This window comes from Lonchura striata, chromosome 13 (assembly GCF_046129695.1).
Source record: "Lonchura striata isolate bLonStr1 chromosome 13, bLonStr1.mat, whole genome shotgun sequence".
In the NCBI taxonomy this organism is placed as follows: Eukaryota; Metazoa; Chordata; class Aves; order Passeriformes; family Estrildidae; genus Lonchura; species Lonchura striata.
In genome coordinates, this window is record NC_134615.1 from 20046480 (window position 1) to 20073024 (window position 26545).

General features: G+C 41.2%; 1 protein-coding gene across 2 annotated transcripts in view; it reads left to right on the top strand.

Moving 5' to 3' along the window:
- CDH13 (cadherin 13) overlaps positions 1-26545 on the top strand; it is a 462820-nt gene that overhangs the window by 380161 nt on the left and 56114 nt on the right. The window lies entirely within an intron of this gene.

Consider the following 26545-nt stretch of genomic DNA (forward strand, 5'->3'; position numbering starts at 1 on the left):
AGATAAATATTTGCACTGACCTTTTCACTCAGCTTTATTTCCACTTCATCCTCTTGCAGCAGTTCACTAACACACTTGACATAGCTCCAAGTGCCCAAAAGTCTCCTTGAAAGCAAATGAAAGGTCTTACCTGGTAGATTTTTCATCTGTGAGAGGCAGAATTTATGAAAGGAAACAAACATCTAAATAGCAGCAAGCATTTTATTTTTCTGAATGAAGATTGTGAGCATTCTGTTAGTGAAAAAATGAAATTTAAATTTTCAGTGACTGCACCATTTCTTCATGGTTAATAATTGGTCACTGGTCTCACCCATGGTAAAGTTCATGGCATCCAGAGTTTTCTGAGCTGTTATGACTTATAGAACATATTTCAAAATCACATAAGCAGTTTGGGAACCTAAAACTCTAAATAACAGACATATAGACACCCTCTCTCTTTTTTCTTTTTTCCTTAAATTATCTTAGATGTCAAAAATAATTTAAAAAAAATTATTTGACTTAATAAAGTAGCTGTGAAGACATCTGGTGCCCACTGGAGTTCAAAAAACTGGCTTTAGGAGCACAGAGTGCTTTGACTCTCAGTGCAATTAGGATTCCAAATATCTGTCTCTCTTCTAAACACTTTCAAATAACCTGGAAAAATGCCCATGATCAAGAAGGTTTATTAATATTTCTGAGTTGTGTTGTGGTGCTACCAAACTAAGGACATCTGGAAGACTTATTTAAACAGTCTGGCTATCTGGATAATGAAATTACGCTTTTGATCTGATGGGTTTTTTTTTTTTTTACTTCTTCTTGAATATTGTGTGTCAGTTTTTATCAGAATTAGCTGGCTTGAGGATTCTCATGTGATGAGAAATGCTCAGCACCACTCAGGATTGAATTACCAATGACCTTAACAACAAATACTCTGCTGTAGTATTTTCAAGAGTAGAATAATTTCAGAGAAAGGAAAACAAATGTGATTATTCTGTGCATTGACTGCAACAGAGAACTCTTCAGCGAGAAACCAAAACCAAATTAAATAATATTGTTTGGAAGACCAGTGGTTCCTGTACTCATCCAGATTCACACTGTGTGCATAATAATCTGTATTCATGTGGCTTTCAGCAAGATATCTGCATAACCAGTGTTAGCACTTTGTTCAGGAACTTTTGCAAAATATGTTTAACACGGAGTCCATGCACTTATCACATAATTAGGGCTGGATACGCTGCATGGCAGTAGGCAGCAGACTCCCACATTTATCTTTGCTCCTGAGGGGTGAGTTCATTGCTTTGTTTCTCTCCACCAAGGTCAGGAAATACATGAAGTTGTCTATTTAATCTCCAGATAAACACATTGCAGTGGTGCATAAAACAACAGAGTGCCTGCTTTATAAGCTGGGAGCAGCTGAGAAACACTTGTACAATACAGGAAAGGGTCTGTGAACAGAATTGATCATTCAAACAGTGGGAATTTGGGGATGAACACAAAAGCACTGTCTGCTCCTCCAGATCTGATTTTCCTCCCAGCAGTCTTGCTGTCCAAGTAGGCCCACACCAAACTTGTATTTTTGCCAGTCCTTTTCCTTGTTTTCCCCTCTCTCTGTCACTGCTCCGTTCCTGCCCTTGGTTTAGTTGCCCTGATTTGTTGTCCTCAGCTGATCTGAGCCTCCCTGGTGCAATCCTGGGCCAGCCCTTCCCTTCTGCACGGTGTTGGCCGTGCTTGGAAGGTCGGAGCAGCTCCTGGCAAAACCAGCAATTCTCACTGCAGCTGGCCAATTCTCCCCACAAACCCATTCTGGTGCTGACTTACCCTCCAAAGGCTTCTTCCATCTGCTTCTGCAGGCAGCAAATATCCAAAGGCTGCGAGCAGCAGAAAAGCCATAAAGCCACAATTTACTGCTCTCTTCTCCAAGAAGCGAAGGTTAATGTGCTTCCATGAAGTGTGAGCTTTACAACAGATATTAAGGTCAGGATTACAGAGTAAACAGTAGCAGGGAGAGTTTGGAGTACCTCTACACAAACACATTTGGGTGAGGAGCTGGAGAGTAGAAATTAAAAAGGAAGGAAAGCTCAAACAAAGGCTCTTGAGGGAAACACAAGCTAAACAAAGATAATGTAATGTCTCCAGACCTAGTTTTGGACTACTTATTCAGGGAAGCTTTATAAACATATTTATTAGCAATCATTGCCAGGAGTGATTTTCCAATTAAACAAAAAAAAGCAAAACAAAAAATATAAATAAACAAAAAAACCCACCAAAAACAAACAAACAAAAAAACCCAAACCAATAAAACCAACAACAACAAAAAAAAAAAACCAAAACCAAAACCTCTCCAGCTAGAATTTTGCAGTTGCCTTCAAATCAAATTAGTCTTGTTTTCTACAGGTTTAAATTACAATGGACATTTAAAAATTTGAGTATTTTCCCTGTTTTGTTTTTTTTTTTTCCTCTAAATGTACTGGTAAATGTGTTTTGATTTCACTCTTCTCCAAGAGTGTTCATAGCATATTGAACTTCATAAACTCTCCAAGGAATTCCAGCCTCAACACTGAGTGCTGGCAGGTGACACAGAGACTTCCAAGAAGCTTCACACAGTTGCTTTCAGATGAAGATACAAAATGATGCATCAATCTCTTTGCTGAAATTAACTTTGGGGGTCTCTCTTGGGAGACTTCATTTGACTGTGTGACATCCAGTTGAAAAAAAACCTTAGTGTGGAAACAGTGATTTTTACACGTGGTATTCAATGCAGAGTGGTTCTTAAATCTTCATTAGATGATTTCATAGAATGCCAGGATGATTAAAAAATCATTCTTTACATGATTTCATTCCATGTGCCATGGGCAGGGGCAACTTCCACTATCCCAGGCTGCTCCAAGCCCCCATGTCCAGCCTGGCCTTGGACACTTCCAGGGATCCAGGGGCACCCTCAGTTTGTGCCAGGGCCTCCCCACCCTTACAGGAAAGAATTTCTCCCTAATATCCAATCTAATCTTCCCTCTTTCAGTTTAAAGTAATTCAGAATGTAAATTGGTGATCAGGCAGTGAGGATGAGAAGAGCAGGTATTACCTTTTTGGACTTGAAGGACCATTTAGTCCATGTATAAATTATTTCAGTTCCTCACCTGTAGAATGTGGAATATTAACAGAAATACCAAGAATTCTAAATCTCTTTGTCTGACACAGTGCAGCTGATTAGAGAAGTAACAAATAGAGGAATTGTTAGATGTGTTGCAAAATATCACTGTAATCCCACGAGTTCAGAAACCCACACTGTTAATATGCCTGCAGCATCTGTGGGAGTTCTGTTTTAAAGCAGGATTAAACACGATAACACACTATAGATCTTAACATATTCAATTTGCAGCAGACAAAACCCTATTTAATACCAATTACAGAATATGTGTGAGCTGGTAGCATAGCTGCAGTTTATATGAGCAGAGGGAATTTGTAAAGCTGAAGTCTATTCATTCAAAAATAATAGTTTATGTGGCTGCTTGGGTCATTCCACTAGAGTGGAATGACTTTGTGATCAGTTTATCAATTCCTTCACTGACAACTGTGATTTTAAGATTTTTCTCAACACTAAAACTGATTTGGCTACTCCAAAATTTGCTAACCATCTGTGTACATGAATCAAAGTGTCAGGATTATTTAGACAAAGTATTTTTTTTCTTTCTGCTCTGAAGCATTAAAATAGACAATGAATAAAGCCCACTGTGCTAAAAGGAGCTGTAGGTATATTCAAATAAAATTTTTATTAAATGCCTGTGAATTATATTAATTTTGGAAGAAAATAAAATAATATAGGTCTGGTTGTGTCTTGAACTTAGTGGAATGAAAATGGTGTTGTTACATGTAAGAAAAAGCAGATTAGGGGGTTCATACAGGACTCCTTGTAGTTATAGTCTCTTTTGAGGAAAATGGTTCAGAAGTGGAATTTATTCATATCCTTGTAGTTCCTACTTTGGCTTGTTACCAGGACTTGTTTGCCTTAGAGTTCCAGATGCTTATTTGCTTAAAGGGTAGCCCTTTCTCCAGCCGTCTGTCTAACAGTCACTTAATATTTATTTGTTTTTACAAATGCGTTCCCCTGTGTTCTCAGTCCATATGTCACAAAAAAAGTGTAAGGCCAGCTCTGCATGGAGTAGTGATGTTATCTTCCCTTCCCCATTCTAGACTTTGACCCAATTATGAAAAATCTCTGAATCCCAGCTGTTTTTCTCACCCAATATTTCCCTCCAACACTATTGCTCTACAGCCAGTCCTTTGGAGTTCCTATTCTAACTCCAAATCTCCTCTTGATGCAGACATTTCTTCTTTTATAGAAAGGAATTATTCTCTTATAGAGATTCTTTTTTCACTTCCCCATGCTAATCACTTGTATCCACTCCTTGATAGTTAATTTGCCCAGTGCTAAAATTTATTCTTCAAAGTCCCTTTTTCCTGTTGCATCATTCCCTTTTTTTAAGACAAGTCAAACTTACCCATTCCAACTAACCAAAGAGCAAACTCTTGGGTCTATTCTTTAGTCAGGAGTCTCTTAGGAGCCTTCTCTGAATTTTAATAATTAGCTTTGAATTTTCCTTCCTCTCCAAACTCTCCCATCCTGATCACATTCCTCAGATCCCTCTGCTCCTGTTTCCAGCTGCAGCCTCAGAGCTCCTGAGACACTCCAGGGATGGATCCCTGCCTGCTTTTTGCTGAGTGACTCCCCTTTCTCTCTTCTCTTATTTTCATCACTTCTCCCCTGTCATTCTACATGGAAAACTTTTTATTTAATATATCACCAAACTCCGTTTCTGACCTTTGTCCTCTCATGATCCCCATTCTGTCCCCATGATTTTCCCCCTTTTTTCTCATTTTTGGAAGATCTTCCTTTTCCCATCACTTGACAGTGATGCCCTCATCCCCTGCTTCCCTTGGGAGCCACCTTTTTGTTTTCAGTGCCTTAAAGTGACTCTTTGCTCAGGGCTCACACAAGTCAATGCACACCCTTTGCCTGCTGTCTATAAATCGAGCCCCATGGCCGTTGGCTTCCACACATCCCCTCATTTCTCCCTTTTAGACTTTATTTCCTCCTCCCCAGCTCATTTGTTTTGCCCATCTCCATCCACGGAGGCTGGCAGTGCCCATACATTAACTGGTGCTGTCAGATGCTCTTAGATCAATGATTTTGTTTCATTTAGAAGACTGATGGTGAGGAGAGCGCTGCTGTCCTCAAGAAGTTTAAAGGGTTGAAAGCAATCTCTTAGCTTAAAAAAAAAAAATAAAGTTTGAAAAATCAAGAGTTATGTGAGGAAGTTTTGAAAGAAACATAAGGAAGATCAATCCTGCTAAATAAGCTTCAATCTAAACCAACAGTTGTCTGAAATAATATCAGGGAAGAAGATTTATCTGTAGTATTGATATTCTTAACTGCCTGCATCCAAGCTGTGGCTCCCATCCAGATGGAGATGGGAGTGCAATTTTAGACTGGGAAGTAAATCTGGATTTCTGTGCATATATATAAATAGAAACACAGGCCCACAGGTGTCTGCCTACCTAAATTGAAGACCTGATGTTTCGTTTTTCTAAAGCTGCATCTTCTAGCATGGGGTAAAACAAAAATCAAACTTGGATTTACTTGTTTGTTTCACAGAGCTACAGAATCATTTAGGTTGGGAAAGAGCTCTAAGATCAACAGGTCCATTTGGAAATAACACAATATATTTCCATATTTAGAAATAACACAACTGGCATTTGAAAACAAAGAACATTGTTTCTGATTAATTGATTCAGTGCTGAACGAAGCTAAGAAACCTGTGTATGTTTGAAGAGAAATGAAGGGCAGGCTTTCTGATTTAGCAGTCCTGACCTTTTCAAATTTTCCATCTTAAATAATAATTGAAGCCATAAGTAAATAAATTCAACTTTGCCTGCAGATGTTGAACTCTTTAATGTCCTTTTCCTGTGACACAGGCACTGCCTGATATTCCTGGCACAAACAGGTTTTTCCTGCCCCGTGCTAGGGCTGCCTGACAGTCCCTGGGAGCTGTTTTCTTTCCTCCAGGCAAATGATTAAAATGCAGTTCCAATCAATAAATCTGTGCTGGTTTTGTGGCTGGGAAGTGTTCACCCAGGGGGCCTCTGTGTCCTGGGGGAATTTCTTTTCTTCCATCCCCCTGTACTCAGGAGAGAAGCAAATCACAAAGAGTCCTGTTTAACTGGGCTGCCTGCAGGAGCTGCAGGGAGCAGCAGGAGCACAGGGCCACTCTCACGTGCTGCTGGATAAATCAGGATTTATCCAGCATTTATCCACTGGGATGTCAGCACTGAGGAGTTCCTGCCAGCTCTGCTGGCTGCCAGCAGCACCTCTGGGAAGTCTCTGCTTTGGGAACATCCAGTCACTCAGCACTCCTTTGGTGGCAGTGGGGAACAGTGCTGGGACATTATTAAGAGGTCTCAAAAATAGAGACTTCTTATAATATGAGGGGGTGCTGGACTGGACAAACGCAGGTCGAGCCAATATGGTTACAGCTACGTTGCAGACAGGTTGGGTCGGTCTCTTCCACCTGCAGCACTGACAGAACAAGAGGACACAGCCTCAGCTACATCAGGGAAGGTTTAGGTTGGATATTAGGAAAAAAATTTTCACTGAAAGAATAATAAAATACTGGAATTGTCTTCCTAGGGAGGTGGTGGAATCACCATCTCTGGATATGTTTAAAAAAGACTGGACTTGGCACTTGGTGTTATAGTCTGGTTGAGGTGTTAGAGCGTGGGTTGGACTTGATGATCTTAGAGGTCTCTTCCAACCTCGTTATTCTGTGATTCTGTGATTCTGTTCTCCGTTTGTTTGTGAGAAGATGGCTGTTTATATACACTTCCATATAGTTTACAGTTTACAAAGGCACTCTGATTGGCAAGCTAACATTGTTTACCTTTGCCTAAAGGTGGTCAGACTTTTCACACTGCAGCTCTACTCTAATTCACACTCAGCTCATTACTTTGTAGTCACGTTAACATAATTTCTAACTGTGCCACAATTAGTTTCTCACTGCATCAAAGTTTCCAGGCCCCACCAAGGCCTCTCATTGGGGCCGAGTCTGAGGGGTAGCTCAATTCTCACTCCAGACATAAATCCTGCCCTCTCTCTCTCAGAAATTCTGCAACAGGTCTCGGGTTCCGAGATCTAATTTGGGTAAACTTCTCCACTTCTCCAGGATTTCAGACTTGCCTGTTTCCCTTGCTTTGAGTGAGGGTTATCCCAGCTGATCAAAGAGCAATATGTGAGCACTAATCAGTTTTAGATGCTCCTTACTCCAGCAGAAATTACTCTAATGCAATCAATTAAAAGGAAATTTTAATGATCTTAATAACTGAGCTTTTAAAGGGAATATAGCAGTTATTATTGAACTCCTAACTTATTATTTCCCATGGAGATCAGTTTGGAAAATCAAAACATAGCTTTTAAAATGCACCATCCCCTGTAGTCTCACTGGTTTACTTCTTAAATTTGCACTTGGCTTTGTAAATAATGGCAGCATAGAAACAATGAGGCAATGAAGCTTTTTCCATTTCTAACTCCTGTGTAATGGGAGATGCAGGAGAAAGGTTCTATTCCTGTCTGAATTCAGCAGAAAGTGGGACATGTTTCCATGCATCCATACAGCCAAGAAAAGCATCCCATTGGTTTCTCTCAGGGACTACTTTCAAGGAAAACACTCCACTTTAGCTGCTTATAAATGGAGACTGGGGTTCTAGTCAGCAGAAATTCAGCTACATGTTGCACATCTGAATTATTTATTCAGAAATAATAAGCTTTATCAACACACACTGAGAGGATTTTCTGTGCTACACGGGAAAGCCATTGTAGAGCCTTGACTGGACTAATTTGGGAGTATTCAGGAAGCACCTTATTCACTTTTTAATGCCTGGAGTCCAGACTATAGGTTGAAGCTCACTTATCTCATCAATGTATTTTTCTTAAATTCTTAAAGTATGGGCAGCATTACAAACGTTAATGCTATTATTATAGGATCATCATTTAAAAATACCAGCATTCTCCAAAGGCTCCAGCAGCGTGTCATTTCCCTGCTTTATTAAAATGAATGAACAGATGTACAATTTATTTCTGCTGAACTATCATCTAAATTCATAAGCTATTTCTCATGTGCCTGAAATCCATGTTGGTTTCCCATTTTCTTTGCCTTAGAAAAAAAAAAAAAAGAAAAAAAATTCCACTCTCACATTTATCACTCTGGGATATAAACGAGAAGTATTCTCTGTTCTTCAATCACTTTAGACTAATACCCTCAATACAATTTAAATCCCATCTCTTCAAGGCTGTTCTCAAAACCCAGGCACTGGGGCACCCAGGATCTGAGTGGAAAAGTCCCTTGCTGCCTGTGCAGCCTCCAAGGACGTTGGCCTTGACAGAAAAAGGTGGCACAGAGCAGCTGTGTTTGATTTTTTGGGCTGGCATTTACAGTGCCAGTGGAGGAGATGCAATTTCTCATCTGGATGTTGGAGGAAACCAAGGAAAGGACAAATAATAGCTGGGAAGTGGGAGAGGTGAGAAGGTTGGGTGTGACTGGAGTGGAATTTATGGCTGAGGAACAAGTGTCAGCTGGCCCCGGACACTCCAAATGTGATTTCTGTGCCTTGCAGCAGAGTGGAGACGTGGCAGGTGCTCCTGGAAAGGATAATCCAAACAAGACAATGCAGAGATTGGAGGCAATGAAACCATGCACGTGAAACAGGGATGTTGCCATGGAAAAAAAATGAGCATAAAAACTCCAGACAGCGCTCTCAGCCTGTCACAATCCTTATTTTTTTGGCAGGGTTTGTGGGCCTGGCATTTTGCTTTAGTTCCATGTGAGGAATGAGTGGATAACACGTTCTAGGGGTTCTGGCAGCATTTCTTCTGTAAATCCTATTTCTAAAGCTTTATATTGTAAGGAAATAAAAAAAGGAAATCAATGGTTTGATGTTGAAAACTGAATTCTCAGGCTCAGATTGTAGGGTTTAAGTCTTTTTAATTTTTAGGGGTTTTTTAATAAAAAACACTTTGGCAAAGACAGGAGTGGAACAGAATGCAAATCAATCTGTTTTCTTCATTTCATAGCTGCTCCAGGATTTAAATGCAGGCCTTTAAATTCCTTTTTGCCAGACAATTCAGGAAAATGATGAAGTAATGGCTGAGACTTGTTAAAAGCATGATTTCCTTCAGAAACCTTGTCTGTGTGGCAGGAGAAGTTTGTTCCTGCAGGACTGAAAGGGAAGAGTTTTAATTCACTAATAAGATAGAGGAGTTCTAAGTGGAGCAGGAATTTTGCTACAGTGGCCAGGCTGCAGCCTCAAAACAAATAATTTAGATATCTAGAGCTGCCACTCTTGTCCCTTTGGATCCTTCCCCAGGCTGAGATCAGAGTTATTTTCCTCTCCTCTTTCCTTACATTTTGTTGCCAAAAGAGGACATGACCAGCTAGGAAAGCCACAGGCACAATTTTTATCTGCAGGAAGGAGGGCAAGTGTTATTTTGCAGTTCCAGCCTGTATCTCCAGCTGTCAGCACCAAACCCAGGATAACGAAGAGTCTTGGATGAAGGGGAATTTCAGACTGGAAAGTCTTTCCTGTCACTTGGTTTTGGCACAGAAAAAAAAAAAATCATGGCAATCCAGTGAACTTCCTGGGTGTTCAAGAGTATCATGAACCTTAAAAATGTAAGAAAATCAGGCATATGTGTTTTGTTCTGCATAGATTATTGGATTTGGGCTTCTCATGAATTTTTCAGGGAAGGGTTCTCAAGATATCCTCAAATTCCTCCCTCCTATTTATATAATTTCCAGTATTTTCTTATTTTTCCTTTAAGAGCTTGGAGGTTACAGAGCCTGTGGTCTCCTCTACAGTCCTTCAGCTTCCCTGCAGGTTTTACTCCGTATCTGGTGAGGATTGGCATTGTCCCTGTGCAGGTGACACCCAGACAATCTTTTTATCCATTTGCTACCCAGAATTATCCCAGGCCATGTGCTCCAGACCTCTGCCTGTCCCAGAGCTCCTTTCCTTCCTGCTGTGGGCAGGGGCCAGGGGCTGTGACCCAGGGCTGAGAGATGGAAAAATTCCTGCCTCTGCCTCTGCCCTGCATGGGCAGCAGCTCCCTGCAGCTCTCCACAGAGTTTTGCTCTTTGCACAACATCAAATCACTTGTACTGTCCACAATTCTTTTTCCAGCACAGAATAAGTGACAAAGACAACATCTGCTGTCTGTGCTTTCTTCTTCTTTCATCCTCAGCACAGGAGGAGAAGGGTGTATAGATTTTGAGGGCTTTGATGTGATGGGATTTTGCTGCTGTATGTTTTTCTCCCCTACCTGTGGTTTTGTGTTTGATGTGGAGAATTGATTAAGTCATCTGGGTGTTGTCTTTTGGATTTTGCAGTAGGACAGGCTGAGAATATTTCACACCCAAAGGAGAGCCTGCAGGCACTGTGTAGGGCTCTATAGGCACTGTCTATAGGTGCCCAGCTTTAAATCCCATTTAGGGACACTGTGATCTTCTCTAATACACCAAACTTCTCTCCTGCAGCTCCTATTCAGGGCTTCTCTAACGGTAAGGAATGCTGACAGCTGTGCCAGGGTTTGTCCTGTGGGCAAATGTGCCCAGGGGTTCAGGAGGAAATTAATCAGTTCCAGGGATAGTTGAGAGTGAGCTTCATTAAGAGAATGTTTTATAACCATATAGCATTTTTCATTCCAAAGAACCCCAAAGGAACATACAGAAAATGGATCTTCTCTGTGAGCAAGCAGAAAATTAAATTGCAACTTTCTCCTGCTTGCAGAGAAAACAGAGGTCTAAGACTTCATTTCCTTTAATAAAGAATTCTACTCAAGAAAGTTGCTTTAATTTCTGAGGAAGCATTGCAGGTAATGGGTAGCCCTGATGCTGTATTTTTACATTCAAAATCTTGTTGATGGGCAAAGGGAATCCCACCTTATACGTAAAGCCAAGAATTTAACGTTCATAAAATTGAAAAATAATCCACGTTTATCTAAATCCAATAATCATTATTAATACTGATTGAGTTACTGAAACAAACAAACAGATATTCTTCAACTTAGAAAAATTTCCAATAGTGATAATAGGACAGCTGTAAAAGAGTTGTACATGCCTTTTTTAGCTCCTGCTCCTTTTCCTGCTGTTTCTCTCACCATTTCCTTGCTGCTCTGGACCATGAGGTTGGTTTCATCCCAGTGTTTGTGGTCAGGCTGCAGTGGGGAGCTGTGACACCTGGGCTCTTTTGCCAGGACAAAGAGCTGCCCTTGTGCCCTGTTATGGTTTGACAATGGTATAATGCTAGTGCTTTTATGAAAATGTAATTTTTTAATTGAACGTTGTCAAATGGAATTGAGAATAAAGTAGGCGTAAGCTTAATAAAAGGAAAAAACTTTATTAAACTACTATTATAAAAGAAAGAAAGGAAGGAAAGGGAAAAAAAAAACCAGAAATATTAAAATGAAAACCTTGTAAAATATTTTTCATTTTATTACCTAATTTTAATAAACAATAGTGAGATATAATCTGGAGTTTAATTAGGTTTATATTCTTTAGATAAGCGTGTCCACCTTCAATTAATCAATATCCAAATTAAGCTCTTCCTTCCGGAAAAAATTCTTTTTCCGTGTCAAACCATGACATGCCCCTCCTGCCCTTGGCATCATTTGGGGTCATTATGTCTTTGAGAAGGTGTTTCTGTGAACACGTTCTGAGAACGTGTTTTGCCTGGCCTGAAGATCCACGTTATGTCCAATTTCCCTGTCTCTGATGTCCCTCACGCTTGTCAGATCCTCCACTGCCCCTTTCGAGCAGGCTGTCCACCCTCAGCAGTGCCCGGGGCTGTGGCAATCACCCCGGGGCAAAAGGCAGAGTCAGGACGCACAAAAAGGAATATTTGTGCATCAGCAGGCTCAGGATCCTCATGTGGGATGCAAACCTCCCTCTCAGCAGCCAAACTGAGCTGCTGAACGCTGACAGGTGAATGCCTCGAGGTTTTCAGGGAGCATAAAAGGAGTTTTTTTGTGCTTCATCCCAGACACAGCACCTGGTGCTTCAGGAGGTACAGAGTGGAGTTTTTAATGATCTCCCCAACTCCTGTGAGCAGCCACGGGGGCGCTGGGCTGTCTGAAGTCACCCCTGTGCTCTGCCACGGGTGATCCAGGTCTCTCTGCTCACAAGGAGAATCACAGAATCACAGAATCACAGAATCACAGAATCACAGAATCACAGAATAATGATGTTGGAAGAGACCTCTAAGATCATCAAGTCCAACCTATGCCCTAACACCTCAACTAGACTATAGCACCAAGTGCCAAGTCCAGTCTTTTTTAAACATATCCAGAGATGGTGATTCCACCACCTCCCTAGGAAGACAATTCCAGTATTTTATTATTCTTTCAGTGAAATTTTTTTTCCTAATATCCAACCTAAACCTTCCGTGACGTAGCTGAGGCTGTGTCCTCCTGTTCTGTCAGTGCTGCAGGTGGAAGAGATCAACCCAACCTGTCTGCAACCTCCTTCAGGAAGTTGTGGAGAGCAATGAGGTCACCCCCAACCCTCCTCTTCTCCAGGCTGAACAACCCCAGCTCCTTCAAACATTCCTCACAGGGCTTGTGCTCCAAGCCCCTCAAGCTTGTGGTTCTCAGCCAAACAGTAAAAATCCACCAAAAGGGAAAGTAAGACCAAAAGCCTGGCAAAAGGGACACGTAGTGAGAGCCAGGAGGAGTCTGTGAGTTACCAGTAGAGAGGGTAACCAGGAAAGCCAGAGCTGAGCTGTGCCAGCGTGTGTGTGTCACAAAGGTTATTATCCAGCTTAATGCAGGCCACTTTCCTCCCTCTGCTTCTCCTTCCTCCCGCCAAGCTCAGTGCCCCTGACTTGGAATGAAAATATCACAAGTAATCGAAGCTGCAAACCCCAGCAGAATACTAAATTAGAAATTAAGTAAAAATGCTCATCAGTTGGAGCACAGAAGTCCTGGGCAATTTTTCTAATGCTATATTACAGCAATTGGGATATATATTTTTTTTCCCCAACTGCTTCACTCACTGAATTGATTGAATTAAATGTGTTCTGTGGTGCCAGTGAACCCCTGACCCCAGTTACTCAGGATAATCAGGGGGTAATCAGCTGCTGTGATCTGAGCTCCAAAGGAGCAAGAATATTGTAAGGTTCAGGGAGCCCGAGCTGGCATTAATCAGATGTCGTCAGGGTTTGATTATAAATCCTAAAGACCACCAAATTGATACAACATGGTTTAATCCACTAAAAATTAGGTATCTACATATTAATCACCAAGCTGAATATCTGCAAGTGATTGCTTTTCTGGTAAGTGAAGTCAGGTGTCAGTGCTTTGGAATGTCCCACAGTTAGTCATAAATGTAATGATTAGCATCAGCACAAAAGCAGCATTAGCCAGATTAAAAAAAGATTTTGTTCTAACCTCAGATAGATTTTTTTTTTCCTCCTGTTGGAGTTTTACAGCTCCATTGAAATTGCTCCTCGTGTTTCTACTATAATTATGAGCTTACTCTGAGGCAAGAAATAGGAGATGTTTCTGAGGTACCTGCAAGCACAGCATTTTTCTGCCTTCCAAGGGGAGGAAGGGTGGCTGCTTACAGTATATCACACTGCTGTGTACAGAAATAAAGTGGTATTTATTGTCCCTTAAAATGATTTCCCCTAGAACTGGCAAGCTCAGGTGAAAAATCTGTATCTGGAAATGTGTGTCAGGATCCAATTAATTCCTGCTGCACTGGCTGTCCTTGGGAAGAGCTCGGTGTGGCAATATTGATGCAGATGTATGAGCATATTACATGGAGGATTCTACAGGAGAAGGAGAACCAGTCCTAAAAGAGAGGAATAACACAGTCTCCTAATGAGCTCGTGCTCTTCATACATGTCCTGATTTAATAAACATTCAACCCTGCAGAAAAGCTTTTTCATATAAACTGAAGATGATACCAAATTCTTGTTTCTCTTACTGCTGCCACCTGTATTTCCTGGGAATTGCCTTTATTTGCATGAGACATTTGGTGTGCTTGGAATCAGAGGAATCCTAAGCTGCTGCTGAAGGATTTCCAGGCATCCCAGAGCTTCATCTAGGATCAGGATGAAGGAATTGCACAAAATCTGGGCATCCCAGCAGTGTCATCTCTAGTGACCTGTGGCTTGTGCTACCTGCTGTCCCCCAGCCACACCACGGGGCACATCTGTGCTCAGGGATGCTTCTCCTTCCAGGGATGGTCCTCACCAGAACCAGAACCAGCATGTGGCCCTGGGACAGCCCCTTTGCTGTTCATAGAATCACAGGATGGTTTGGGAAGGTATTGGAATAAATCACACAGACTCCACTTTCTGCATGGTGGAAAATCCCCTTCTTTATTCATATAATTCCTTTTTAAAAAGTTTTTTTGCAGACCGTGTGTGGGACTCCAATTAGTCAGGAGCTTTCTTGCCAATTACTTTATTGGTTAGTAAAAGGAATTTTATTTGTCCATAAAATCTCTCTACTCTTCATCAGTTTACACATTTTCTTCACTGGTTCTCATGGGATAGATTTAAGGTTCCTGCAGGTGTTGGTTGTTTTTCACCCAGGAATAGATTGTGATGTTAATGAACTGCTTCACACCAGGATTTCTTTCACATGGCAACTTGCAAAGTACAGCTGGACAAGGCCAGCCACTGATTTAACAGAGCAGCCCTGATTTTACGAGGCTTTTCTTTATAATTTTTCTACCCTACTGCAACAGGAAGGGACCATAAAACTCATCTCATTCTACCCCACCACATCCCAGGACACCTTCCACCAACCCAGCTCGCTCCAAGCTCTGTCCAGTCTGGCCCTGGACATGCTCAGGGATCAGGGGCAGCCACAGCTGCTCTGGGCACCCTCCCAGGGAACAGTTCCTTCCCAATATCCCATCCAACCCTAAAAGCCATTCCCCCTTTCCCATCACTTCATCCCTATACAAAAAGTCCCCTTTAGGTCTGCCAGATCGGTCCGTGTCTCACAACAGGATGGGACCCTGACTGGTTGCAGACTTAGGATTTATTATCTGTCTGCATCATACAAGCAAAAAGTAAGAGACACAGGGAAATAACAACAGAGACACAGGGAAATAACAACATCTATGCAAATTTAGATCAGAGACAAGATGGCAGCTTATGCAAAGCCTTTTCCTACATAGTTTTTGAACCAATAGCATAAATAAGAAAAGGTGCAAAGTCATGATACTCTAAACAATAAAAGGACCTACATGGATTTAGCATTAACAAAAGGACTTCTATGAACCTCAAACAATACACAATAATTCATTATATAAGATTGAAAACTTTTTCTGTCTTTGCAAAGCATATAGCTAGGACTTTTCACATCTTGAACTATCAATAAATTCTTGTTCTTTCTTGTTCCTTATGATAAATATAAATGTATTCACTTGGTTCTTATTTTCCTAGCTTCCCATGAGAAAGTTTTGAAATTTCCCAGCTTTTCTCATCTTTATATCTACTTTCTGGGGCCTTTATGCACTTTCTAAAAACTTTTACCTTTTTATATTCCTACATTTAGGTACTGGGGGGGCTGTAAGGTTCTAAGTTCAGGTGACCCTGCAGCCCCACAAGGCAGGTGTGACAGGCTGTTCTCTGTGTCTGGGTGTGCAGCACTTCTCTCTGGCCAGAGCCCAAGTGCAGAACCTGGGCCTGTTTTGACCTCCTTGCTAATTCTCAGTGCTCAGACACATCAGCTGGGGAGTTCCAGTCATTTCCAATCCCTAAACAGCTCTGAGAGAATTCAGTATCAGGATAGAAAAAATACCCTTAGCTCATTGTGATCTTCATTATTAACAAAAAGGAGCAAATGCATAACCATTTGCACAAAGCATACCCAGCTGAGGCTGCAGTGGTGTTTGTGCTCCAGAAGGATGTGTGTACAGAGAGTGTTTGGGTAGGAAAACATAAATTACTGGTGAGAAAATGAAAAGGCCCTGAATGTTCCCTCTGTGACATTCTAGATAAGAAATAAGCACACAACAAGCCCTTACAAGAGGAATGCTTCATTTTCCTTTAGCACAAATATTTCTCTTTCAAGGAAAGATTAAATGAGCACTGGCAAAAGGAGCTGGGTGGTGGGAGATGGAGACCATCAGAAGCCTTAAAGCAGAAAGCAATAAATCCATTTAGCATAGCTGAGATTTTCCCTGACCTTTTCCCAGCTGTGCAGTGCCAAACCATACATCTGTTGCTGCAGTATATGCTTAAATCTCAGTGTTTCCAAAGCAGGTTCACCCCAGCTGCCAGTGAACTCCCCTGGCCCTGCCTTTGGAATGCTCATCTCACAGTGCTGGATCGGCAGGCTCACATCACCCATGGTCATCAGTCAAATACACTGCATTTATAGCTCTTTTCCTTTATTCTTGACCTTGGAAACAGAATTTTTCTGTGCTAACAGGGTTAGAGGCCCCAGGTCTTCGTTGTTCCCATCCTGGGTAATGAGAGCTCGGTGCTCACCTGGATGTTCAGGATATAATAAAGATTTTTCTGCTGTGAGAGGAAAACAGAAAAGGAAAGGGATCATTAATCATGAAAGTTCACTTATGTCTCTGATCTCTAAATGATTATTCTTGTATCATGGCTTTTTGATAGAGCAGTAATGTTTTGCTCAATGAATGTTGAGCCAACTGGATGTAGACTGGATAATTTGAGGAAAAAAAAAATCTTGTATATCCAGTACAAGAAACTATGTGCAGTAGACTTCATTCATCACTTTGTCAGCAGGCTTGGAAGACTTATTGTGTTCAGATGGATTGAAATATGGAGTGTTCAGCCCAAATTCTCCTTTCCCCACTCAGCTTTTCACAGAAAACAAGATGCTGGCTCGAGATTTCATTTTTAAAATTCAGACAGATTCCGTATCACTGCAGATTATGCTGCCTGTAAACTTCCATCTGTACCTCCTGTTTCCACTGGAACAGTGTGAAACCTTGCAGAGTTCTTATCTGCTTCCAAAATAGCATTTTCAAACTGGGATAACTTCAGACAGCTCTCAGCTGGAGGGGCTTGTAAATCTAGGGCATCTCATCCCCATCAGCTGGCACGACCTAAAATGCCAGAAGTTTGGGGAATTGCTGAAATTTGTAGCCGAAATATTCTGGAGATACAAGTTGCTTTGAATGCTTGGAGTGGGGCTGCTCAGCCTTGCCCACCCAAGACCCCACGAAGAACTGGAACCACTGTCAGAACATCTGCTCTTGGCAGCCTGGGCCTTGATCAGCTGTAAGCTGGCACGAGGAATAATTCCTTCCCTCGGAATTGGGGCCCTCCCGGGGCAGCAGAGGCAGGATTTCTCATCTGCCTGCATCTGCTGCTTGTTCTCAACCAGGCCAAAGATTCTGACACGCAGAAAATCTCATTTTCACTGCAACTTCTGCCTCTCTGCAAAGACCAGGAGTCTTAAGCCAGTGAGGATACGGTTCTGCTTTGAAATATCAAGGTACCAAAGTAGATGAACAAGATGCCTTTCTAGATTTTTATCTAGAAAGTTTTTTGTTCTTTCACCTACTTAGAATGAAGCACTCCTTTCTTTTTGTGTTGTTTTGGGTTCTTCTTTAACTTCTATTTGTTTAGTGCTTTTGTAAACTGTAAAATACAGTTTTCTTGTCTATACCTTGTCTACTTGTCTACTTCCTAGAGGTAAATATGATAATAATTTAAAAATCATCAATAGGTTTTATCTGCTGAAAGTCTTGTCACTGCCCAGCTCTCTGTCCATTGCATTTATTTATACCTGGGAGCACACTAAAGCCCTTAGAAAAATTTCTCCTTCACTTCCCTCATCTGCCAAAATTTCTAGCAACTTAACTGGTCTCTTCATATGTTAATGCTAATTTTAAGGAAAAAAACTCATGTCTTGTCATAAAATTCTCCTTTTTTCCTACCAGTTTAATATTCAGGGAGTAGTAAATTCACCTCTCCTACTGTTCAGGGCTCTTTGTGATACAGGTAGCAACTACAACAGTGAAAGAGAATGGGTTTTCTGAACACATCCTGTGTCCAGGCCCCAAAAATGTGACATTCAGGGAAGCAGTAGGAGGAATTTGGTGCTTAAAGGTCCTTTGAACAAATGAATCCCACCTCTAACTGTGAGTTGCTGGAGTTCCTTACAAAATGAGTCATAGATGACTTCCAGTTTTTCTTTTTAGCAGGGCAGGATCAGTAAATTCCATCATTTATGTTCAGATGTTCATCTTCAGCATCAGAAAAGTCGGTTTGGGTATGAAAGAGTGTCTGCTAAAAATGAAAAAGGACCATTGAACAAGACCTCCTTTCCTTCCCTTGTCATCGTTGTTAGGATAAGTGGAGGGAAAAATCCTGTAAAATCTTCATGCTCCTCAAATCCAGTGGATGAGAAAAGAAAGAAAAATCCAGAGAGGTGTATTCTATTTAAAGTTTGTTCCATCTAAAGAAGACATCCAGCATCTCAGAAAGAATACAGGCTTAACTCTGCCCTTGATGGGAAGTGCACTGAGGAAGAAATGAGAGGAGCTGGCTTGGCTGAATTCAGCACAAGGGGCCTCATGAATGTGAAAGGCAGAGCTCTCCCTGCTCCCTGGGCAGGTGAATAGGTGTAGTCTGCTCCTCCAGCCCTGCTCACATCATCATTTTCTCTCATGATGTTGTTTTAAACATAAGGTTTTTCCTACCTGCAGTGAAGGAATTTTTTATAGCTCAGAAAATAACATCATTATTTGAGGTTTTCTCAAAAGTTCCTTAAATGTAATAAATACAGTGGCCTTTCACTGTGCTCTGTCCACCTGGAGGAGGAATATTTGTTTTTCTCTGATACAACCATCATTCTATATGTGTCCAATTCTTTGTGGGTACTTGATTTATTCCAGAAATCACTGAATGCACCTTGCATTTATAGGTGGAAAAGTGAAAAAGAATGAATCCTTTCTAAATTATTTATATATTCGGGGAGGGGGGACAATAGAGAGCATTTTTGTCTTCCTTCTGAATCTTCAGACATTTTATGTACACCTGGAGGTAACAAGCTTTGAAGCAGGAGTTCGACATATGATTAATACATGCTAGAATTATCTTTCTGCCTTTGCTCAGTGAGGCCCTGAGCTGGGCTGAGGAAGAGTGTAAACTTGTGTAAAGAAAACCTTCAAAATAATTCCAAAAAGCAGCTGTTTTCAAGTAACCTTCACCATCACTTTTTTACAGTCCCCAAATGGCTTTTTGGTCCTGTGCAAACACATAAATGAAAGGATTGAAACCAGCACCAGCTCTGATGGGCTTTCAGTACTGCTGTGGGGGAGAGGCAGGGAGAAAGTTCTGTAAATTGATTTAGGGCTCTTCTTAGGATCTTTTTCTGTAGGTGTTCCAAAGTTTTCAAAGATTTATGGTGTCTGCAAGAGGCCAGGTGCCCCTTCACATTGGCAACCTTACAGGCAGCTCCTGCCACACCCAGCAGGTCCTTCCCTTCCCTTCCCTTCCCTTCCCTTCCCTTCCCTTCCCTTCCCTTCCCTTCCCTTCCCTTCCCTTCCCTTCCCTTCCCTTCCCTTCCCTTCCCTTCCCTTCCCTTCCCTTCCCTTCCCTTCCCTTCCCTTCCCTTCCCTTCCCTTCCCTTCCCTTCCCTTCCCTTCCCTTCCCTTCCCTTCCCTTCCCTTCCCTTCCCTTCCCTTCCCTTCCCCCCATTTTTTTTCATTCTAACCCACTACAACTCAGTCATGAATTTTGATACCTGAAGAGCTCTTGAAGTGGTCTCAGTCCCAGAAATAGTTTGGCTTTAACCTGGTGCAAAACTGCTCCCAGAGGGACTTTTACCTGGAGCCTAATTAATAAGTGCTTTTTCCTTTGTTTCTTTGAGTACCTTTCCAAGTGGACTGATGAGCAGCAGAACAAAATGAAGCCATGCTGAAACTTCTTTTTTTTTTTTTTTTTTTCATTCATGATGAATATCAGTGGTTTTAAGCATCTCTGTGTTTTTCTATAAAAAGGCACAAATTCAGAGCCTGCAGACATTCTAGCCATGTTCCAGAGAGCGGAATCGAATCCTTAGCCTTCCATCTACTTAATTGATCTTTCGGTCTGGTTGCTCTTGTTGCAGACTTGCAGACAAAGATTTTGCAGACAAAAATATTCATTCAGTCCTTCATTACTGAGTCCTACTTTTACTTTGTAAAGCAACTGGTGTGTGCCTTGAAAGATCAGAAAGCATTTACAATGCAGAGGCTGTGAAAAAACACCCAAAAGTAAAAACTGAAAATGCACTCAAAATTATTATGGTCAATTTCACATATTTGAAAAGGGTTTTTTTTGTTGTTTTTTCTTTTTCTAAGCTACGACTGAATTCTTTTTGTAATTTCACCAGGGAGGTGGAAGAATATTATGTACTCAGAAAAAATATAGAATAAATTGAAAAGAAACACTTTCAGTCAAGAAATAATGAAGTGTCTTCGAGCCAGCATTGTGGCAGTAAGACAATGACAATAATAAAGACTGTTTAGGTGACTCACCGCTATAATTTCTGCTTTGCATCTCGTTTACACCATCAAATCCTTGTCATACCATGATAATGCTTTATATTTATGTGGTGTCTTTCATCTAAATGGCTTTCCAAGCATTTCATGTGTTGCTTGGTGTGCAGCTTACATCAACCCAATCCATTACTTTAATGCAGATATTTTTGTAGTGAAATAGAGACTCTGTTCGTGTCCACATAGCAAAGGCTGTGCACGAAAGAAGTCTCAAGAAGGAAAATACCTTTAAAATTTGCAGAAGAGATTAGGGAGATGTAGCACCAAATTACATTTTGCCTTGACCACACCATTTTCTTTTCCATTCAGTTGCTCCAGTGGAGGGTTTGGTATAAACTGATTTTGCTCAGGAGCTGTTTTGTTGTATGAATCCAGAGCTTCCCTCTGGCTGCCCTGGCAGGTCTGGGACCCTGGCAGGGGTCAGAACCCCCCTGGACAGAGCCCCCAGAGACACTGGCTGTGATCTCTGCCCATGAAAAGAGTTTTCAATCTTACAGGATCAATTACAAGCTCTGAGTGTTTGATATAAGTAATAATTAGGTGTGGCACGGGTGCAAAAGTAAAATTTTAGGATTCTAGATGAGGGGTCCAAAGGGGACAAGCTGGAGGAAATTGGGTGTGTCTTGTCCTTTTTCTCCTTCTCCATGCCCTCCATGTCTCACTGTGGTGTTGGCATTTTTCTGTTGGTTCAGGCTGGGGACACACTGTCCAACGTAGGTGACAGATATTGGCACGTTCTTGTAAATGCAGCCCAGGGAGTTTCTGGTATTTAATGTTTGTCACATCCCACTGAGGGCAGAGCCCCACACGCTGCCCTGCAGGACAGAGCTGGGCAGGGCAGCAGAACATGTGAGAGATAAACAGAATAAACAACCTGGAAACCAGCACAGACCAATTATGGCTTCTGCTTTGGCAGGGGGCTGACAGACAGAGACTTTCTACAATCTCAGAATCATCAATACCTCAGATTCCGACATTTTTCAGCCCTTTAGGGGCCCAGGTCAGCAGGGCAGCACCTTGGGATGGGATGGAAGGTAGGTGCAGGGTCAGCAGCACCACTTTGGTCACTGCACAAATACAATTTCCTCTTTGTAGTGTCCCCGCCTCGAGTGCCAGTGACTTGGTTTATCCTTCTCTGGCAACCTGGGCTTTGTGTCCCACTGAATTCCACCTGAAATGCTCATTTCTGACATTTATGAGACTCTCATTCCTGGCTGAGCCAGAATGCAGACCTTTTTGACCACTCTGAACATTCATCTGTACTTGGAGATGTTCCAGGTACAGAGCTGTGGAAAATACTTTGTTTCCTTGGCAAATAAATCCTGGGAGCTCAGGTGCATTTGTACTGAATGGCAGCGTGCAAAGGAAAAGGCAAAGAGAGCAAGCAGGTTTCAAGAGATTCTATATGTTGTCATCACATTCTCAAGAAATTGGACAGACAAAATATGATCACAAAGGCAGTGGGCTTCAGTGGAGGGAGATAATTACAATAATACAATTTCTCTGTGGAATTTCTAACACAGACATATGAATTAATACATCCCATTATTTCCCATCTCTTATGATATATAAATATAGAGAAGAGGAAACAAACATGTGATAGCAGCACAGAATACCTTCCACTGGAATATCACTCTGATAAATGCAAACTGACACAGAGTTTTAATTTGTTTATTCCTGATTGGGAATCACAGCGTGCAGAATCTTAATGAGCCATTGGGTGGTGATCACCCACCCCAGGCACGTTTATCTTGCTTTGAGTTTGCTGCTTGTGGCAGCTCTTTAATTTGGGCGTCAGTGCCCCACTCTGAGAGTTTTTAGTGGCTTCATAAAGGTGTTGTTTGTGCTCAGGCTGCTGCTGGACAGGAAATTCAGGTGATTCTGATGCACTGAAGTTCATCCCTTCATCTGCTCTGAGAACTCAGTGAGCAGAATCTCGTTCACTAGAGAAGCTTTAAATGAGGTTATGAGATAAGAATCTGATTTTCATATGGTCTGGGTGCCATTTCCAGCAATGTCTGGGTGGGGTCAGTGCCTGGATTCTCAGGTGATAACATTTTGCAAAGTGATCTTTTCATGTGGTGGGAATCTGACAAGACTGGTTTGAGACCGTGCAGAGGAATTTTCTGTCAATAAGAGCCACCAGTGCACCGTCCCATCAGTTCATTACAGGGCTCAGGTGGAGGAGGATTTGGCTCAGTGTTACTCTTGGCTCCAGCAGGAACCAACCACTAAATTCATCTTGCAAGATCTGGGGAAGGGAGGAGCAATGGGTTGGACTGAGACTCTCTCCCCTGCTCAGGAGGTGTTTGAGCACAGCTGGTTTGGACATTTCTGCTCTCCCTGCCATCCCTGTACTGACTCCTGTCTGTAAGAAATACAAGATGCTCATTGTCACCCCCAGGACCTCCATGCCCCATGGAACCACGCTGGTGATCCCTCACAAGAATTCCAGTGTCTTTATCTGCTTCCCATCAGCCCATCATGGTGGCAAATATTGCTGATTTGTTACGTTTTCATGTCTATTTATGTACCCTCACAGCCTTCATTCTCTTCATCTACATCCATCACTATATTTCCACAAAATCTTTCAGTTCCCCATTAACTGCTCTTCACTCACTCTTTCCTTCTAAGTTTCTATCAGTCCATTTTCTGTGTATTTTGCCACAAGATTTTGGATACAGGAATAGAAGGACTGCATCTTTTTTCTCCCCTGTACTTCTAAAACTTTTAAAATGACAGAATTGCTAAAATCTCTGGGCTTTATGCATGATGAGAACAATAAATGTGCAGCATGACACATCACAGAGCAGGTTAACCTCACATTTCAAATACTCAGAAGCAGTAAATTCACACAGCTCCTTCCAGCACACCCACTCTGGCCCAGGGTATTCTTCTGCTAAGTTATTAGTGTTCAAATGGGTCCAAATGATAGCAGTTTAAATAAAGTACTGAACTCATCTACTTTATTCTTAATTTATAGTGGTGCTTAGGGGATGTGCAGATATTTAAAATGAGTAAAATCAATTAACTTGTGATCCAATTATTTGTGTAAGCCACTGTGGGGTTTTATTTTAGAGCACTGGTTCAGGTTTTCCCAGTTAACCTTTGAGAGTGTAAACCTTTCACTGTGAAATATGAGGGACCTGTGGTTATTTTTTTTTCTCTGTTTCCAAATCTAATTCCTATTTTTGCCTTTTCTTAGTTTTTAAATCCCTTTTTTTACTTTTGTTTTTGAAAGGGACTCTGTATAAGTGTAACAGATTTTTCTAAATGTTGGGAAGTTTATTCCTTAAATAAAGGTGACTGAACAGGCAAAAGAGTTCAACTTCTAGATAAAATACACTATATTTATCTAGGCCACACGGTTTCACAGTAGATATATGTCTTTTGCAATCACAAATATGTGATTTATTACACTTTTCACATTATAAATTAAAAGTAGACCTTTGTGACAACTTCTGTGGACTGATCATTCTGCTTTTCCAGCTATCTTGAACAGACTTTAGCCCAACGTTCCAGAAAGCTCCAAATATTTGTGTTTCTGTGGTTGTTTCCCAAAAGTGAAGGACGCTAGGGGTGAGGGTACCACTGTAGCTGGAACTGTGTGGCTTGGCACAGCCTTTCCCTGTGGATGTTGGCATTTCCTTGACCTGCAGGAGTCAGAAGCTCAGCAGTGCTGTGCCCCCAGCAGCTCCTTGTGCCCTTTCTCTGCAGCTGAAGTTACTGAGAGCTCTTCCTACACAAGGAGAAAATAGGGATGCAGAAGAAAGCCAATCCCAGCTGAGATGTCCTTGCTCTAGACATCCTTAGCTTGACATTCCATATTTTTTTGAGCTAGCTGCCAGACCATGGCAACCTTTTCCATCACAGTATGGTACTGGTGGGGTAAAAATAAATTTTTCACACAGGCTTCACAATATTGTATCTGAATAAAACAACCATTTCTTTTAATATTTTACCCTAACAGCTCTTACAGTTCTCAAGGTGAGCTAGGGAGTGCTGAACATTTAATTGAATCAGACTGGAGGATTAAGGAAAAGATTTTTCCCAAGGATCAATATGAATTAGGAGCAGATGTCTGGTCAAATCTAAGGGTTAGATTCTTCAGCATTAGGCTCCTTGAAGTCTGGTCACCTTTTCATGCAGCTGAATGGAAATTCTTGGGTGATGAACACTTGTGGGGAAAAATTCTGACCTTTATGGTTCTGATGTCTGATATTATGCATACTCAAGTTGGGACAATATGAAATAATGTAAAAATATCAATCAGGCTAATTGGTTATTTTCAATCAGAGTAAGAGGTATGCAAGCCTGCTTGACAGTGGCAACATTTGGCTGAGCTGGAAGGAACATAATCTTCGTAATCATTCTTCTGTTATTTCCAAGATTTTTAATAGAGTTTTCCTTTTAATTTGTTTCAAAGCAAGTGAAAATATTGTTGTATTATCATTTAGAGTTAATTAAACTGCAAATGAGCTTAATGAACTGTCTGGAACAAAGCTCAATCACAACCTGTTACATATTAACTATCAATATCAAAAAAATCTTTAACTGCTTTGTTAGATACACCAAGGAAGATAGAAATAGCCAGTTATTAATGCCATCCTTTTATGAAATCAGGTTCAAGGCTGGAAAGCTTGAACTGAATGCATGCACTCAAATTATACAGAAAAATTGAAAAAGAGTTTGGAAAGATAAATCAAATATATTGGAAAAAGAAGAAAAACAAAGATAACTGAACACAGGGGAGGACATAGTCATCTTTTCTTTATTTTCATATGAGGAAATCCACTTTACCTTCTATTTCTCCAGACTGGGAAATCTATATATTCATAAAATGCCATTTTCTGGATTCACTATTTTCACAAGCTCTCCTGCAGTGTTATGACTTCTTGTGTTCTGTAAGACAGAGGAAAAGACATTTAGTTAATTCAGGTCTTGAAGCCACTTGGGTGACTCTTGCCCTTGACTGATGCGTTGTCACCAGCGATGCAGCTTTTAAGGAGCACATGTACAGCAAAACCTATTTGTGGCATTAAGGTTTGTAATTTTGGACTTTTGAAGGCTTAATCCCTAGAAATGCTAAGATTTCCTAATGATCTGTAATGGCAGTGCTGATGTTCAGCACTTCTCAGGATTAGGTCTGTTATCAGCCTGGTTTATCCACCTCCAAAGCAGGTATTATCTTATCACTCTTACATACAGTGCTTTTAGCACGTCAGCCTCAAGTACTTGAAAGGTGAGGAGTGTTATTAAATCTGACCCTTGCAAGCTTTTCCAATGGTTTGCTTAAAGTTTTTTTCCTACATAAATAAGAATGATGGGGAATAAACTAGAATTTTCTTGCGGGGCTTGACTGGTTGAATTGTCCAGCAACACATTTCACAAGGTCATAAAAAAATCCTTCCACTGCAAGAAGAAAGCAGCACTGACTTTTAGTTATGCAGACAAAGTGGTAGCATGAGGTCCAATTATTTTTGAGTGTCGTAGAGCAGGCCCTCAAAAAAATGCTCTGGGAATGGTTTTTGTGAGACCTGTTTTGTGTCTTGGTAATGGTGCAGTGAAAAATGAATGTGTGTGGGATAATTCATGCAAAAAAAAGAATATGAAATGCAAAACTGGATTTATTTGTAAATAAAAGTGGATTTGAAGGCAAAAGTGGTCTGTACAAGGCAGGTTCCTCTTCCCTCAGTTCCCTTTCTGGGAATACATGCAGCACTGCAGGTCTCTTCATGCTTCACTTTCCAGTAATGTGAGCTGAACTGTCTTCTTGTGATCAGAACCTTCCCAAGCTCCATTCCTATCACATCACTGCTTATCTGCCATCTATTAAGTGAAGAGCAGCTGAAATGTGATGCCTCATATTTCATACGTAAGGATGCATTATTTAAAGCTTCAGTCAAGGATTCCATTTTCCTCCTGCTGGGGTAAATAATTAATGCTGCCGTGGATATTTTTATTTTTTTCGTGCGTGTGTG